General features: G+C 49.0%; 1 protein-coding gene across 1 annotated transcript in view; it reads left to right on the top strand.

The window, feature by feature from the left end:
* Positions 1 to 9,520: 9,520 nt before the first annotated feature.
* Positions 9,521 to 13,031, top strand: part of SFMBT2 (Scm like with four mbt domains 2) — a 208,357-nt gene continuing 204,846 nt past the window's right edge. Inside the window, exon 1 of the mRNA XM_060159924.1 lies at positions 9,521 to 9,654. The gene's annotated coding sequence lies outside the window, so the exon portion shown is untranslated. The remainder of the gene's footprint in view (positions 9,655 to 13,031) is intronic.

Here is a 13,031-nt window from a genome sequence, read left to right as displayed (position 1 = left end):
ATCCAGAATAATGTTTGACCCAACGTCAGGCACTGTGGCCCAGCTAAGTAGACACAGAAAATTAACTGTCAGAAACTCAAGTTCCTTTCACTCACACTTTTGCAAGAGGGAAGAGAGTTGAGGGGTTTAGGCATCACAATGCTGGTTGCATTTATTTACCCCCGGTTTTATCCTCCAGCTGGTGGTCTAAGGGTAAACCTTTTTTAATAAATTCATTTACAAATGAATGTGCGCGCTTTTCCTGTGATAAACTGGAAAATTCACCTTTCTACTCCCGGCCATGACTGCATAGGACCTTTTTACCATTAAAATTTCTGGCCTGGGGCCATGACATTGAAAGCCAGGTGAACAATAAAGAAAGCCACCATAAAAAACATGAACAACAATGGGAAATTTACCTCTCATTGCCTTCTCTAGGGAAAATAAAAAAAGACATTTTATACATTTTGTGAGGAGGAAGGCTCACTTCTCTGAACTATTCGCTCTTTAGAGTGTCCGTCAAGGTGGACACCTTACTTTTTATTTTTGTGTGTGGTTTTTTTTTTTGGCTGTGTCACACAGCTTGTGAGATCTTAGTTCCCCAACCAGGGACTGCACCTGGGCCCTGGGCAATGTGAGTGCGGAGTCCCAACCACTGGACCGCCAGGGAATTCCCCTCACCTTACTTTTTATTTTTTTGTGGGAAAATGGACATTTTTATTTTATTTTATTTTTTCAATTTAATTTAATTAATTTTTTAATACAGCAGGTTCTTATTAGTTATCCATTTAATACAGATTAGTGTATATATGTCAATCCCAATCTCCCAATTCATCACACTTTTTAAAGCAATACGATCAGGGTTGTGTTGAGACGAAGTTGCCAGTGTACCAGCAAGTTCTCTCACAAGAGCCCAGCACTGAGGCTCAAGATGGAATAACAACAATATTAATAGTGGCTCAGACCTGCATCATTCTTTGAAGCTGGCAAAATGCTACTGCAGCGTTGGCGATGAGAAAGATTTTGAGGTCTTTACACCTCGAAGGTTCCCCAGTTTGAGAGTCATTTATCCACAGATTTTTAAGAGTACACACCACACTGCAGGGCACAGCATCCCCACATTGTTTTGTCACTAAAATTCAGTTTATAAAAATAGCTTTCTTATTAAAAGCATCGGCAGCCTGCTGCTGGGACTTCTACCCGGCAGTCTCTTTCCTCCTGTTCCAGAGCAACAAAACATAAAGTAAATAAACCCGAAGAGTGCAAGCAATGGGTCACTCAGAAGCTAGGCAAACAAACTTTGCTTTCAAAAAACAGAATCCTTATCATTCTTTTCTTCCAAGAAGCTAAAAAAGCGACAAAACTGTGATGACTTTCATACCATCTTTCCAAAAGTGTATGCATGATAATATCCCACTCCTTTTACAGAAGGGGAAGTAAGGGAGGTGCCTCACTCCATAGTTTACATTCAGGTCAAGGCCAAAGCCAAGACCAAATTCCACAAACATTCACTGAGCTTTTTCTGTGTACAAATTACCATGGTAAATGTCAGATTCAGGTTGTGATCTTCAGATACGTATTTTTTCACCACGAAAATTTTGTCAGAAGCATTCTTTTAATTGACAACTGGAATGAAGAGAAAAAACCTGGCATTTTTTTAGACTAGAAAATATTGGCTCTTTCAATGTGATTTATGCTACTTTGAGTCAAGAGAAGAAAGATGGAGATATTTCTGTCTCAAAGAATTCCTGGTTTCACAGATTTTCTTTCTTTCTTTTGTTCTTTTTAGCAGCTGAAGGCACACCAACAAAAGATTCTTAAGAAAGAACAGCCATACATTCCATTTTTATAGGTCTGTTGCTTCTAAGAGTCCAGAGCAGTTTGAAACCAGTACAAATATGAAAGCAAATAGTGTGTAGCACAGTGCTTGGAATAAAACAGACAATAACTTACAGTGACTTGGACTACAGCATTTCCTCACAACATGTCTTTTTCTATGATTTCTTTGACTCATGATTTGGGCTAGACTTGGAAAACTTAGTTTATTATTAAACAAAGCAGGAGGATTAAAGGAAATGTGTTTTTATTTTTATTTTTTAGTACCCAAGTCAAAGCTTTATATCACTGGGTATATTATTACAATACATTTCCTTAAATTCTCTCATTCCTATGAGGTAAGAAGCTATTATGTCCATTTCACAGTTGGTAAATCTGAGGCTCAGAGAAATTCATTGACTTATAAAGAATCTATTAGGGGACACCCCTGGGATTTGAATGCAAGTCTCTTCATTCCTTATACCTTTTCTCCACTATTTTGGGCTGTAGTGTTATTCTATGATCCATCACATGTGAAGCTGAAACAGTTTTCTAGGAGTTGGCTATTGTTGCTGTTGCCTGCTTTTCAAACTGGGTGTTAAAATTCGTTAGACTTTTAGAGACGGACAACTTTTCACGGAAGTAGTATAGCATTGGTATGTGTGAACGCTTTGCTTCCAATAAGCAGAATGTAACTTAAAGCCTTTTAATAGCATATGAATCAGTTGCTAGCCCCATTCTTGTTCTGGAATATTTTATTTGCATTTTCAGGAGAGGAAACTATTGAATAGTGAAGTAAGAATAAAAATAACAGGAGAAGATGGTCAACGAGGAAGGGGCTGAAATGATCACACAGGGTGCAAGACCTTGGTGGTGCAGAAAATAAATTGGGGATATGATTTGATTCAATCGTTCAACCTGTAGTTATTAAACACGAATTTTAAAATGTTACAAGATTGTACTAGAAGTTTATGAACAATGCATATTTTGAGCAAGTGGCAGGTGGGAGATGGAGCAGTAATACTTCTGAAGCTTCTCTTATATGCCAGTCCTCTCTGAAAGAGAAATGTAATCCAGTTTTACATAGAGACAGGTAGAGAGGGAGGAAGGAGAGAGAGACACAGAGACAGAGAGACAGACAGACAGAGACAAAGGGAAGCCAAAGATGGCAGAGCTGGGATTTAAGTACAAGTCCTTCTGGCTTCCAGTCCAAGTTCTTTTTTTTAAAATTTTTGGCCGTGCCCCCAGAGTTAAAGCGCAGAGTCCTAACCACCGGACTACCAGGGAATTCCCTGCCCAAGTTCTTTCCATTCTAACGTACTGTCTTATGGGGCAGGTGTGGATTCAGTAGAACCGGGGAGTTTTCTGAAGGCCTCTGGTGAGTTTGGCAAAAAGGTACCTGTTAGCTTTGAGTAATGCCTAACGCAGCCCAATCTTTAGCGCGCAAACCTTTTTGCCTCTTAAATAACATGAATATAGACAGCACTCAATAAATATTTGAGGTTGATTTTTACTTACCAGGAGTTACTTTTCTTCTGTATCTAATTTTTAATACATTTACCTTGTCAAGAAATTGGCTTGGGAAACCTTGAAAAATCCTTGAGTCCCTCCCCGACAGGGTATGAAATGAAAATGAAAACCTCTAAGAACTTACCAACTTTATTTCAGAAGCATTTATATGTGTAAAAATTAATCTTTACAGGGATAAGGAAAAAAATCACAGCACTCTACTAAAAAGCTACTTGTAATGACCCATTTTAAAAAATGGAAGAGGTTTTACTTTCCAAAGAAACATGTTATGTACTCTATGTTATTCAAAAACGGAATGATTTCATATGAATATATTTCAGTTGACTTAAAACTAGAGCTGCCAAATTGTTATCTCTAATCAAATATAGTAAGCACTGAATTCTTCCTTTACCCCTGATAGCTGCATTCCCAACACTCCACAAAAAAACTACATAAAAAAATCTGAAAGCAAAAGTCAAAATTTGTTTCCAGTAGATGGCACTGCAAATCAAGGCTTTATTGGTCTATTAACTATTATTTCTTTGACCAGAATAATTATTTCTGTAGTGAGATGCACTAAAGAGACGTATACAGTAAAATCGAATAGGTTGGGGGCTTTGAGGCTACAATGAAGCTGCATTGTCCAGTGTCCTGACGCTGGTATTTCTTCTCTATTTAGCATAGTTGGGGATTTATGAAGGTAGCAGGTGCATATAACAAAAGCTGTCTACTTGCTTTTATGTGAAACCCACTTTTTGATGTGGGATTTTGGTTGCCCATTTTAATTTGTTTAGTCTATTTTATGTTATAAGTCCAAGGGGACTTTTTCTACTTTTGCACAGTGCCTGATTCAATCTCACTCCGGTTAGTTAACTTGCAGAGGCAAAACTGAGCCCGGGTCATAAACCATACCCCTGACCTGTGCTGGTTTTTGGTGTGTGTATGTGTTTGTATTGGGCAATAAATAGCTCAGTTATAGAGAATGTAAATAATTGCAGACAACTCCAGTTCTGCCACGTAAAACGTGACGCATGCTTACATGACACATGGCCACGGATCAGAGTCCTGCTTTGTATGTTAAGGAATACATGCTTAAAACATATTTTAAAACCATTTAAAGGCGACATTACACAAAACAGAGACTAGAACATATTAAATGCTATCACGTATGTAAAGACACCTAGAAGAGCGTCTGGCACAAAATAGATGCTAAATAAATCTCCCCTCCTCTTTCTACTTCTTTAATGGAGTGCAAGAGTGAAAGGCCAGGCCCTGCTCTGCAGCTGTAGGTGAGACCTCTGTCATTTCACCTCCCTGGACTCAGGCTTCCTTGCCTCTCAAAAGGGCTGGAAGCCAGGCTGCAAGATCTAGAATATTCTGCTTCATATAAAATAAGACTCACAAGTGGAGTATGTGATACTAGGCACCCAATGCAAGTAGCCTCAGAAGCTGGATGTGACTTTCGTCATAATGTTTGTTTTCTTCAGTGAAAAAGAAGCCATCAGTCAAAACTGGCACTTTCACAGCTAAACCATCTCTGCTCTTCAAATAAATGTCCTAGGAAAGTTCAGACATCACGATTTTTTTTTAATACACCCTGTGTATGCGCTGTTATTTTTTTCTCTTGTCAAGGAAGGCTGAAATTTCTTCATACTGTACAGGAAGCAACGGTGGGTTTCTGGAATTTTTAGAAATGGATGAGAAAGTGCTCCAGGTGATATCTTTGTGGAGCCTTTACTCACCGCTACGCTCATTTACCCATCTAAACAGTGAGCTCCATCACCCAGGCTTTTCTCAGTGACTCTCAGGTACCTCTCAGGTACCTCGGCCCGGACACTTAGATGCGCAAACAAAAACCCATACAGTAAATACAAAAACACAACAGTAATCTAAATGAGGCAAAACGATGACTCGAGCAATACCTTTACTGCTGATCAGGAGGGCAAAGAAGGTGTTTCCCCTACAGATCTGTTCCTTTGTTTTCCTCTTTGTGATCCCAGGGTTTACACCTTGGCTATTTTTAGTTGGTAGAGATGGTGCTAGGATATTACAGAAAGCAACCTGTGGCTTTAGGTTGATAAGCACTCTTCAGAGTTTGAAAGGACTTTACAGAACATCTAGTCCAATCTCCTTTACCCATGAGAAAAGAATGGCTCAGAGACATCATTTGATTTACATAGGTCACACAGGAAATTAGTGATGAAGCGGGGAGGAGGTCATTTGACTCCCAACCCAGGAGCTAAGTGCTTGAATGGGTATAGGGGAAAAGGGTGAAAAAATAAGGGAGTGTCTTCAGATTTCATTCTTAGTGACCTCAGGAGGGGTGACAGAAAAACACAGTCTCACCTGGCCTAAGAGACAATGTGTTAAGATCCCAAGACTCCAGCAAAAAGAAGATTGCATACATTCTTCAAATATTTGTTTATTTTCAGGGGCTTTTGGGGGACACTTTTCCATTCTTCCGCTTTCATGTTAAGCTAATTTGTCTAATATCTCAGAGATTCTCTATGTTAAGGAAGCAAAATGGTTCATTTTCTTTAGGGCGTTTCCTCCTACGATAACTTAAACATGGAGTAATTATGAGCAAATTGACCAACATTCTTCTTGGTGTGAAGATTATTGTGACAAGATTTAAGTAATCATATGTCTTTAGCATAAATAAGTTAAATAATGTGCATATAGTTTTCGACTCTTCTGCAATACTTTTTGAAACACACAGAATAATGAGTGGGAGACTTTTCAACTGTTATTTTTATTCCTAAATATTTTCCAGTTAGCAAATATAATTTTAATGTTTTATATATTTAGCCTCATTCATAGGAAAGAATTCCAAAGTCCCTTGGAAGGCATAAATTAGATGTGTAGGTGTATTTTAAAAGTGATATAATTCATGGCGTAACCATTGTTTAGGCATGAAGTAAGTTACACTCAGTTAGTGTGATCAAAGCCTTATTTTTGCCAAGATTTTTAGAAAATGTTAACAATTTATAGAGAAATCTCGTGGCGTTTATCATGAGATTTACGTGGTTGAACTTCTCTGATTTGGAATGTATTAGACCTTCTTTACTTTGAAACAGTCCCAGTTTTTACCGAGGCTTTATCTTTGGCTAACTCTGCTGTTTTCTCTCCCCCCCCCCACCCCACGCCTTTCTTTAATTGATTTAGGGTGGATTCTACATCTGGAGACTCACATCCCTAAAGTATCTGCTTCTGAAATAAAAATGAAAGTGGGAAGGTATTGGAATGGGATGAAGGGCGGCGTTAATTACCTCGGGGAGTCTTCGAACCAATTTCTTCTGCCTCATTGATGTCCTTGGATAGAGGAGAATGGAGACAGGATGCAAAATAACGAGCCAAGGAACGTTCAAGAAGTCACGTGGGAAAAGCAATATGAAAGTAGAAGGTTGCCGAACTTTGAGAAATTTCACCCTAGACAACGTTGAAATTTCACCCTAGACAACGTTGAGGTAACAATGTGATGACCATCGTGTATTGTGGCTTCATGATTTTATTTCTTAAGCGCGATAACTATAAAAAATCTAAGTCCTCCACACAGTTCTCCAGACTCACGGGCAAAGTTATACAGGGGTCTGAGTACCAAAAACATAAAGAGACCCCAGTACTTTGGAGGAATCGTAAGATAATGTATACACAGGCCATCGAGTTAGGGATTCGGTGTCCTTTTGCAATTGTTTCTTATTTTGATGAAATAACGTTCCGTTTATAATAATGACTCAAAACGGGTAAACAAACCTAGAGCCAGCGCAATGGCTGCTGCAGCTCACGTCGCCGCAGCTCTTGGAGAGGGAAAGTGCATCCTCTCCGTAAACTGGAGCCGCCCGGAAGTCCTGGCGGGGGGTGGGAGAGGAGCGATCCTCTGCCCCCTCCCGGGCCCGAGCCCCGCGGCGAGGTTTGGGGCACACGAGGGAGAGCCACGGCCACCGCGGTGGACGCAGCGCGGCGGGGAGCCGGGTTGGCTGGAGGAGGGGATCCGCTCTCAGGCCCCTCTGCTGCGGCTGCGCTTCAGCGGTGCCGGAGCTGGTGACCCTGTCGAAGGGAAGGGCGCGCGGGGTGGGTCTCCCGCGCTGTAAGTCCCCTTGGGATGGCACCGTCCACCGCCCCCCTCCCTGCCTACGGGCCAGACTGTGTGTTGAAGGATCGAGAAGACGAGACCCGGGGGTAGAGTCCAGAAGCCTGCCTGGAGTCCCCATTCTGGATCCCTAGTAGCCGCGGTGCACACATGGACTCATTTGGGAGCCGTCTCATAGTACAAGAGGGAGGCAGTTTGGAGGTGCAGGCAACAGGGTTAATGTGCAGGAGCGGGGTGCGGTCGGTTTGAGGATTCTTCGCCTTCAGTGACCTTCAGGTGAAAGGGGTCGGATGTCCCCAAGAGGAGGGTACCAGGAAGCTGGAGGCGATGCAGACTCCGGCTGGAGTTTGAACTATGAGTCGCTTGTCCTTCCTGAGTCTCAGGTGGTACCTCGAATGAACGTGTGACAGGACGAAGGCGTTTTATACCTCGCAGAGCGCCCTCCAACATGTAGGGAAATACAATTTGCCCAGACTGCAAGTGCACTGCGTCTCACTGCCGCCGAAGCCCCCGAGGATCTCCGAGCTCCGCCCACCGTTTCAGTGGAGGGGCCCTCGCGACCGCGTGGCTTGGCTGGAGCAGTTTCCCGGCACGTCTCTCGCGCGGTTCTTCTAGACCAGCCGGGCCCCGCTGTCGGGGAGAGGACTCGCCAGGGCAGGACCCCGCCCGTCCCGCGCGCGCTCAGACTCTGACCTCCTCTCTCTCGGTCCTCCCCGCGCCCTGTCCCCCGCCCTGCAGAGCGTCCACCTATCCTCCGAGGACCTCTAGTGCCTGAGGTCTCCGGTCCGCGAGGACTCTTGGGGGTGGAAGGACGTGGAAGGACGGGGGAGGAAGGGCGGAGCTGCGAACTCGAAGCAGCCTGGGAGCGCAGGGTCCTCTGGCCCCCCGGCCCGGGCCAGGGGAGGGCGCGGCGAGAGACGTTCTTAAGAAGGAGATGGACACAATTGGGAGACTCTGGGGAATTTTACCCCTTGTGACAGTAGAGCAAAAACCCTGACAAAACGTGTCAGGTCTCCGTTTCCCACAGAAATAAATTCTAGCCCCCAGCAGCATCTCCTCGCTCCTTAGTACAGCAAAGCCCACCTTCGGAAGTTCTCCGTCTTGCCCACTCGGGCGTCGCCAGCATTTCCGCATTGGGTACATTACGTTCAGTCTCTGCCCAGCCGTTGCTCGGGCCGGGGAGCTCCACTTTGTCCTCCCCCCACGCCCCGGGCAAAGTGCCCGCGAACCCGGACACGCCGCCGGGAAACCTTGCCCTGCGCCCGTCTGCGCTGACCCTGTTTCACTCCCACCATCGCAGAGGGCCACGTTTTTCTCGGGCAAGATTCCTTTCCCGCCCTACAAGAGCCAGCCCAGGCCAGGTGCCCTCTGCGGTCGCCCCGGCCCGGACATTTCCCCAGGACACGCCGTGGCGACCCTCGTTACCTGTGTCCTGCCGATCTCAGCGGACAACTGAATTTTCCGACCCCTCTGGGCTCGTTTCCCTGGAAAACCTTTCCCCGACCCCCCTCCCGCCATCCCTAAGGGGCCAGGAAATGTTTCAATCTCCATAGAAAAAGCGCAGTTTAAGTGCAGGGTGGGGCGCAGTGGGCGGGACGCGGGTCGCGGAAAGAATTGGATTTCTCTCGCTCGGAACCAGCCTTCGGCGGATAAAGCGCAAGTTTGTGCATTTGGTCCACGGAGGGATTGCAAACCGACGAAACAGAAAGTGTTCCAGTGAGATGCGGAGTTTGCCCAGATTTCCCTGCAGATGGGTGTGCGGAAACGCCTGTGATGGGAACTTTGTGCAGATCGTGTATGGATGGGAGCTAAAGAAAAAAAGGGAGGGGAGCGGGGCGGGGAGGGGGCAGTGGGAGCGTGAAATGTGCCTCTGTGTGTGTGTGAGGGGGGGGGAATGTGCCCAGACGCGGAGGCGTCACGGGGGGGCGTCACAGCGGGGGCAATGGAAGGAGTGCGGAACGTCCCGCAGGCTAATTGGCTTAAGACGTTCTGCAAGCGCTTGGAAAAGGTCGTTGAAGGAGTTCGCTGCACACACACAAAATAATAATCTTAAAAAAGAGTGCCGGGCATGCGCACAGAGAGGATGCCATATTGGAATGAGGCTGTAGTGGGAGTCGGCGGAGTGGAGCGGGCGCGCTAGGGAGGCGGCGGGCAGGGAGCGAGCAAAGCAGAGCTAGCGGGTGAGGCCGGTGTCCCCCCCCTCCGCCCACGGCGGCGCCCGGGGTCTTGGTCCACGCGGCGGGGAGGACGAACTTCATCAGGTAGGACGCCGCGCGGTCGCTGTCCCCGCGCCCAGCGAGCCCAGCGAGCAGACCTCCGGCCCGCAGGTTGAGCGCGCCGGTCAGCTTCTTTTTTCCAGCTCCGAAAAAAAGGGAAGCTGGAGCCAGCCCGGGGGTGGGGGGCTGGAGGAGGGGGTGCTGAGGGAGAGGAGCGAAAGGGAAGGACAGGAGGAGAAAGCGACATTACTGGAGCAGAGCCCCGAAGTCCGCTCTGCGCTCCGGGTTGTCATTTTTGCTCCCTCTGTCCCCTTCCCCCGGTCCCTCGGCTTTGCAAAGCCCGGCCTTGCGGGGGTCCGTCCATAGTTGCAAAGTGTCCTCCTACCAGGGTGCAAGCTGTCCCCTCCCGCCGCCCACCTTCCTCATTTGTGCGCTCATTTTAGCGACGCAGCCGCCCTTGCTACCCCGCGCTCTCTCGTTGGGGTCTCTTTCTTCTTCCTTTTCTTTTTTTTTTGGTGTGTGTGTTTGGGGTGGCGGGGGGACGGGGGGGAGATGTGGAGTGAGGACTGGAGACCAGCCATCAAGGGGGTTAAAAATCGTGGGCACATTCGGAATCCCCCCTTTGGAAACATTTGCCTGTGCAGCTGAAATGAAATTGTCAGTAGTAGTTTCGGAGCGTGCTCCCGCAGGGATGATCTTTTTGTTCTTTTTTTTCTTTTCTTTATTATTATTTTTTCTTTTACGTTAAAGTAATATCCTGTCACTTGGGGCTTTCCTGTTGTACTCTCATATGACCTTTCAATTACTAATCTGATCTGGTTTGGGAGTTTATTTTTTTACTGTGTGTGTGTGTGTGTGTGTGTGTGTGTGTGTGTGTGTGTGTGTGTTGGTAAAATCCGCCAAAAAAAACAACTGTAGGAACTGCTAGATATATTTACTGATTTTTGACCCGAGGCGGCGGGAGGGGATTAACCGGAGAGAGGGGGAGCCTTAGGTGAGGGAAGTGGTTGATTTGCGGTGGCCAGACGCAAGTCCAGAGCCCGATCCGTACTCGTGTTTTCTTGGAAGCAACGGCGGGGAAGGAGTATTTAGAAGCTGTGCCAGTTTCAATATGGCGGGCTAAGGTGGCTTTTAAAAACTGAAAATAAAGGTTTTGAGGTGGGAAAAAACCCAACCGTAGGTGCCATCTCTTAGTTTCAACTCTCTTTGACTACTTCAGTAGCTGCTTTAGCGAATTAAATGGGAAAAAAGAGAGGGAATGAGCTGCCCCAGTTTTTTCCGTGGTTAGAGTCTGCGTGTGTCCAGTCCATTGCTAAAGGGCAGAGGGGTACCGCTGGCCCGGACCGGGGCATCCGAGCACAACTGCTCTGTGTGCCTTTGGATCAGTGTGCATACCTGTGTGTGCAGTTGGCGGGGAGGGTGCCAAAGAGATCCACCCTGAATTCGTGTGTGCGTCTTGGAACCAGACCCTACCATGATTTGACATGACAAACTGCTGACACGTGGTGCAAAATACATGAGGGCAGAGGGAATGATTTATTTCGGCTTTCTAGGAGACCAGTTCTCTTTCTCTGTATGCTGGATCCTGTGTGCGTAAAGCCCGGTAGGTGGAGCGGGGAGGTGCTTATTAAAAGGACTCACTGTCCAGGGTTTCGGGTGAAGTCGGACTGCAGACGTCCGTGGGGTTCTGTGTGCAGGGGGCGCGCTGCAGTTAGCGGTGGGCACCCGGTGCAGTTCGCGCCGCGCCGCGGTGGGGTGGGAGGTGGGGGGGCCGGCGTCCGGGGCATGGTGGGTGGGGTGGGGGAGTGAAAGTGCAGCGGCGGAAGGGCGGGGGCGCGCGGACCTCCGCTGCAGAGCGTGCATGGGGGAGGGGAGGAGTTGCTTTTGGAGTTGCGCTCTAGGGGCGGTGGGGGATGGGGAGAGCGTTAGCGGAAGAAAGTGTCCCTTGCTCTGATCGGGCTCCGAGAGGGCTGGATCCGCTAGGGGCCTTCTAGGCGAGCGAGCGGGGGTGTCGCCTTGGGCTTTGAGAGGGCGGCGAGGTGCCGGGGAAAGGCCGGCCTCCGGCCCGGGAGAGGGTCAGGGAGCGGAGTTTGAGGGCAAAGTCGGAGCTTGTGAGTGGAGCCCAAGGGAAAGCAAGCAAACCGAGCGCCCTTAGTTGGGAACTGGGGTCCCCGACAGGGGTCGCTAGTGGCCAGGATGCAGCCGCGGAGCGGAGGTCGCGCAGCTGTGCCAGCGGGGTGGACCTGGGGGACTGGGGCCACACGGCGGCCGCGCGCCGTCCCCAGGGCCAGGCGAGGGCCGGTCCGGGGGACCGTCTCTGTGCCCGTGGCCTGATGGCGCGTCTTCCTAGTGCGCCAAGATGATTTTAAATCATAGGGTTAAAAAGATAGCGCTGGCCAGGTCTGCAGTTACCGCAGAAACGTGGTCTCTGGGCATTTTCAGAGGCCTGGAGGGAGGACCGGTGGGGTCAGCTTGTCTTCCCACTTAGACGGACGCCGCGCTGTCGGATAGGCCAGTCCCTCGCGGCGGCCCGTGGGTGGGGCCTGGGGGGAAGCATCACCAAGATGCGAGACCCCGCGGCAGATTTTCCCTCCGACCTGGGCGGCGGGGCTGAGCGATCCGCGACCCTCAGGCCCAGACGCGCTTCGCACCCCCAGCTCCCGGGCCGAGCGCGCGGCGCGTCCCCGGCGCTCCGGTCCCGCGCGTCCCCCCGGGGACAGCTCTCCCGTGGGCTTCGCCCAAGTGGAAACCAGCCTAAGATGGCTCTGTGCTTGTAAACTGCAGTTTCAGCCGGGAACCCCTCCCCTCGTCCTCCTGACGTCGCGGCTGACAAGCGCACAATTCACTCCAACGCCCCGAAACCTGCGATTTTGCACCGAGCTGTGCGGTGGAAGCGAACATACAACCGACTGCGAAGAACATTCCACAGGATTCTCGCAGGGCCCAAGTTTTCCTTCTCTTGGGTAGGAGCGGGAGGAGGGAGGAACCGAGACGAGGCAGGAGCACGGCCGACCCCCGCCCCGAAACCGGGGCTGGGGACTTTCACGCGTATAAAACGCAGGGAGGTGCCCCGGGGACGCGGAGGGTGGCCTTGCGGAGCGATGGCCACTCTCAGGGCCGCTCGTCCTTGACCACATTGGTGGTGTCGGGAGTACGGACACGACGCCGGGAAGCCTGGGAGGCCGTTTCCAAACTTCTGTAGACCTGCTTGCAGTTTCGCTTTCGAAATTTTCGGGATCTTTGGGTTTATAGAGTTGGGTGGGATTCCAGGAAGGGCAGGGCGCCAGGGGCTGGCCTCAGGGCTACTCGTTCCTTTCAGTGCAGAAGTGAGACTGCTCACCCACCCGGGCGTCCCCCGCGGTGCCTCCCTGGACCCCGAGCGCCGGCGCCTTTGAGGGTCTGGGGCTCCAGGCCCCGCGCTC

The sequence above is a fragment of the Lagenorhynchus albirostris genome, chromosome 1, assembly GCF_949774975.1.
Source record: "Lagenorhynchus albirostris chromosome 1, mLagAlb1.1, whole genome shotgun sequence".
NCBI lineage: Eukaryota > Metazoa > Chordata > Mammalia > Artiodactyla > Delphinidae > Lagenorhynchus > Lagenorhynchus albirostris.
This window is presented reverse-complemented; position numbering and strand designations above follow the sequence as displayed.